A 6,000-nucleotide genomic window follows, 5' to 3' on the forward strand; every position below is an offset into this window, starting at 1 on the left:
CTAAAGCTATCCCTATATTAATGAAAATGTTTTCCAAAAAGTTCCATGATAAAATAAAAATGATTTACATAATATCTTGCTACCTAATAAGCAGAGAGCCTCTTTTCTAGGACTAATCCTAAGGAACTGCTAAATTCCAGAGTGTCTAATAGCTCTCCTGAGCTGTTTGGTTTATAAATGACATTTCCAAGGTAAACAACATCTTGTCTTAAAAGCTGCTGCTCTGGTTAAAGAAGGGCCAGGAAAATCTTTTTCTTTTAAGTTATTTGGGTAAAGTATGTTTTTGTAAGCAAATTTACCTTTCTGAGTTCTACAAAATGCAAATTGCAATTTTATGACAATATAGTTACCTGCATAAGTTCAATGATAGTCTTTTTTTTAAAACAACTGTAGACACTGGTTATTTTACCAAGACTGAAACTAAAACAGTCTATTTTTAGGTAAAGTTTCAGCAAAACGAACTTTAAAGGGAGTCTATATAGTCAGTCAATCTCTTGCTGCATTTTTATGCCAATAATCAGGCAAGCATAATAAGCCAAAAATTAACCTTGCACACAAATTGGCCTTGCTGTAATATTATTATTATTTTTTTTTTTTTTTTTTTTTTTTTTTTTTTTTTTTGAGATGGAGTCTTGCTCTGTCACCTAGGCCGGAGTGCAATGTCGCGATCTTGGCTCACTGCAACTTCTTCTGCCTCCCCGGTTCAAGTGATTCTCCTACCTCAGCCTCCTGGGTAGCTGGAATTACAGGTGCCTGCCACCACATGCAGCTAATTTTTGTGTACTTTTCTTAGAGACGGGCTTTCACCATGTTGGCCAGGCTGGTTTTGAACTCCTGACCTCAAGTAATCCACCTGCTTCAGTCTCCCAAAAGCCCTGACTTTTTAAGTGCGGATTAAAGTATTATTTCTCGGCTATAATAATCCTCTAAAAAGTACCAGATTATAATTTTTCTTCATGTTTTTAGTGGGTGCCCTAATGATAGGTTTCTCTTTCTGTTTTAACATACAAATTACTCTTATAACTGTCAAACTATAAATGTTATTTATCTCTTTTTGTTTTACTTCCAAGGAAACCACAATCATGGTACTCTGAAGACCAGAGATATGAATCTCCCTCATTTGGCATCCCACTGGGATGGGATCTGTTTCATTACTAATGCTCTGCTGCTAAAACCATACAAGGTGCCTCCCTCTAGGCCCAGGAACTACTGAGGAAGAGGTGGGTGTGTTAAGATTGTAAAGGCTGGGTTTGAGAAATAAAATTGGGACAAAATCAAACCTCCAAATCAAGAACGGGGTGCCAAAAAAAAAAAATGCCTAAACAGATGGTAAAACAAGTTTAGTTGCCTTCTAAACTATTATGTGTCACTTTTGCATCCACCCCAACCATAAAAATTTTCTGCTTACTATAAAATTAAAGGAAAATATTTGCTAACAGGATAAAATAACTTTTAACAAAGTCTCCTGGGTATAATACACCCAATTATAAGTTGTAAAGATAAATATATCTCGATATATGTATACATGTATATATATAATTTTTTTTTTTTTCTTTTTGAGAAGGAATTTCACTCTTGTTGCCCAGGGTGGAGTGCAATGGCATAATCTTAGCTCACCGCAACCTCTGCCTCCTGGATTCAAGCAATCCTCTTGCCTCAGTCACCCGACTAGCTGGGATTACAGGCATGTGCCACCACGCCCAGTTAATTTTGTATTTTTAGTAGAGGTGGGGTTTCTCCATGTTGGTCAGGCTGGTCTCAAACTCCCGACCTCAGGTGATCCGCCCGCCTCAGCCTCCCAAAGTGCTGGGATTAGAGGCACGGGCCACTGCGCCTGGCCTGATAAATACATATTTTAAATTATTTTTCAAAACAATGTTTATGTTTTGTATAGCTAATTGCTGTATGTAACAGAAACCAAGCTTACAACTCAACACATAAAAGTTAAAAATAAGTCAGTCTTGTAACTTTGCCTTTTTTTTTCTTAAAATAATAATTTTAAGAGGTAATTAATGCCTGTCTACATCCGTTCCTATATGGTCTAGAACAATTAATTGGCTAGAAGTCTTTTAACTCTTAAGGCCCTCAGCCATAGGGAGTCCTGCCGAGGAAAAATAACACTGTAGAATTACATGGCTTCTCTGCTGACAAAACCTTTTCTCTCCCAAATACCATTATATGGTGCAATACAAAAGTTGGGGGAGGCTGGGTACGGTGGCTCACGCTTGTAATCCCAGCACTTTGAGAGGCCCAGGCGGGTGGATCACCTGAGGTCAGGGGTCAAGACCAGCCTGGCTAATGTGGTAAAACCCTGTCTCTACAAAAATTAGCTGGGCATGGTGGTGTGTGCCTGTAATAACAGCTACTTGGAAGGCTGAGGCAGAAGAATCGCTTGAATTCGGGAGGTGGAGGTTGCAGTGACCCGACATCGCGCCACCGCACTTCAGCCTGGGTGACAGAGTGAGACTCCGTCTCAAAAAAAAAAAAAAAAAAAAGTTGGGGGAAAAATAGGTTTGTCTACTTTTAACAAGTCTATAACAATTTGAACACCAAGGACCAAGTATTTCTCGCATTTAATGTATACCCTCCTCAGGATGCTATACCTATGGAGATAAATTGACCACAACAGAGATTAAATTTATTAAATTCTAATTTAATGTTGGCCCCACAATTTTCAAATAATATTTATCACAGCGTTCAAATAACTCTTAATAAGGAGGGTAAACACATTGTAAGTCTGATCAAAGAATATAATAATGCATGCGGGGTTTTTTGTTTGTTTGTTTCTTTTCGCTGATTGGGTTGTTTACTGCCCTCAGATTCTACCTATAACCTTGGACACCCAAATCTTCACTATCTTTATAATGTTTGCTATTATATTTACATTAAACATTTCTTCTAAATGTTATGTCAGATATAGCAGAAAGAAAGACACAATTCAAGACCTGGACCATGATAGCTCAGAAAATAGATCTGATCCAGGATTTTTTAGACTAAGCCCTAGGCCTGACTCCATCTCACCTCTTAAGCAATTGGCTATTATATCTAGTCAGACTAAGTCCTTCCATAATTATCCAAATAGTTAATATTTGAAACTATTACCATCAAATCAGAAGACTCTAGGAACAAGTCTTCCTTGCATCGTGGGACCTTGCCAAATGACCAGAACCAACAATTCTAGGAATGAGCCTCCTAGAGCCGTGGAACCTGTTGCTGTTTTGTTGTCCTGCAGGTGCATTCTCTGGAATGCTTTTTGGCCAAGATTGGGGACTGAGGACTAAGCTCTGATTTTTTATCTTGCCCAAATTCCTTTTCAAGGGGTCTTGGGAGTCATGCCCTACAAACCATAAATTCTCATCAGATGAGTTTTATTTAATCCTGTATATCATGACCTTGGTCTCCACAATCCTTTATCTTTAACCTGAACATTCCTTTCTATGGATCCCAGGTCTTTAGACAAACTCAACCAACTATCAACAAGAAAATGTTTAGATTTACTTACAGCCTGGAAGCCCCCCGCTTTAAGTTGTCCCGCCTTTCTAAACCAAACCAATGTATTTCTTAAATGCATTTGATTGATATCTCATGCCTTACTAAAATATATAAAACCAAGCTCTACCCCAGCCACCTTGGGCAGGACCTCCTTAGGGCTGTGTCATGGGCCATGGTCACTCATATTTGGCACAGAATAAATCTCTTCAAATATTTTACAGAGTTTGACTCTTTTCATCAACACCTATATGCACTAATTTTTTTTCCAAACATGCATACCTATAATAAAGTTTATAAGTTAGTCACAATAAGAGATTAGCAATAATAACTGATAATAATATAAACTTTTAACTTTATACCATAATAAAATTTCTCTCTCAAAATATCTTATTGTACTGTACTCACCCTTCTTGTGATGATGTGAGATTATAAAATGTTTATGTGATAAGATGAAGTGAATGATATAGGCACTGTGACATAAATGGAAAATTCCAGAAATAAAAAATCCATAAGTTTTAAATTGCCTGCCTCTCTGAGTAACTTAAAATTCTCACACCAACTTGCTCCCAGATTGCCTTTAGGCACTTAGTAGCCATTTTAATTATCATATAATTGTTATATATCACAGTGTTTGTGTTCAAATAACCTTTATTTTACTTAAAAATGGCCCAAAGCACAAGAGTAGTGATGTAGCATTTTCTGACCAAGGTTTACCATAAGTAACTGAAACCCAGGCAAGCAAAACCATGCATAAAAGGTGAGACTACTGTGCAAATTAAAACTGTAAGATGCCATTTTTAGCATATAATTTTGACATTATTTTAGAATGCTCTATTACATGCTCTGTTGTAAAGCCTGTGGAGAAATAGACACTCTGAGAAATTGATGGTAGGACTTAAATTAATACAACCTTTTTGAGACAACATGACAATATTTACCAAAGTAAAAAAAAAAAAAATGTGCTAACTGTGAGCCCCAGATATTTCATTTCTAGGAATTTTAACTTTTTGCCATAGATACTTTACTGTGTTCATATAAATCATGCATAATTACATGTTTATACTTATACTTACACACATATATATATTTACATATATACACATATACCTGCAACTATATGATAAAATTATAAAATATCTTTGGACAGATACTAGTACCAACGGTTATTTTGAAGGAGAAATGTAAGCCTGAGGGGTGGGGTTGCTGGGAAACTCAGAGCCTGAAGGTCATTCATTGAAGAAAGAGATTTGCTTTTCACTGGATTCCCTTTTATATTATTTGACTTTTAGCATATGCATTATATATTTAGTAGTATATTTATGCAGTATGCATACATATTATCTATTGTAGATATTTTAAAAACTAAAGGTGTCTGGTTTTGGTGCCTAGATATCTGAGCATCTAAACTAACAAATGAATGTTGTGTGTGAATTTAACAAATGATTTAAAAGCGATGGTCGAATTGGAAATGCAGAGATTTAAAGGAAAAAGCTCTTAGTCTAGGACCAATATGATGTACAGAGGGTGGCTTTGATGAAAAAAGAGTATGGACTTAATATTCAAAAAATTATGACCTAAACTATTATTTGCTGAGTATGTTAGTCTGACTCAAGTCACTAATCTCTATGAGCCTTAGTTTCCACATCTGTGACTGGAATAAGAACACCTGTCCCATAGTGTTTTCTAAAGGATTCAGTGAGGCAATATGTGTAAATTGCCTAGTAGAAAGCTAGTAGCATAGCAGGCACTCAATATATGTTCATTTGTAATTTTAAAAGTTATTATCAAAATATTGCTAAACACTGACTGGGAGATGTGAGTTTATTTTCTTGGTATTATCCCTAACTAGGCACGGGTAAGGCAAGCTACTTATTTAAACACTCTGAACCTTATGTTTCTCATTTGTAAAATTAGAATAATTATTCCACCTCACCTACCCCACAGAGTTTTGGAAGATTAATATGCGGTTCTGTATTGAAGAGCTTTGAGTATTAAAATACCAGAAGTATTATTATCATCCAAGAAAGATTAAATTATACTTTTTATACATCTCTGTTGATGAAGAAGATTTCACAAACTTCCCCTAGATGTTTTGAAACTGTCTGTGGACTTCCATTCTGTTTATGATTCACTGGTACAGAGATATGTTAAAGGAAGTATACAGAAAAAAATCCCTCTCCACAAAACTCAATCTACTACATACTTTCTCTCATTCCTCACTCCTCTTTTCAGGAACTGAAATCTGCAGAAGTGCTTGACTTGATTCTGAACTTCCTTGCATTGCTTTGTTGTTTGACTACCTAGAAGGAACTAACTGACAGAATGCAAATATTTTATCTGGTTAGGTAAAGCCATTAACTCATTATAATCCACTTAGCTTAGATTACGGTCTGAATTACTAACATCTAAAGAGAATAGAAGACTGAGGAAAATTGTAGGAAAGAAACAGAGCATGGAGCCTCTCAGAAGAGGCTCTCTTCTGATGCAGTAAGGGTAGGGTTCATTGGG

This window comes from Macaca nemestrina, chromosome X (assembly GCF_043159975.1).
Source record: "Macaca nemestrina isolate mMacNem1 chromosome X, mMacNem.hap1, whole genome shotgun sequence".
NCBI classification, from domain to species: Eukaryota; Metazoa; Chordata; class Mammalia; order Primates; family Cercopithecidae; genus Macaca; species Macaca nemestrina.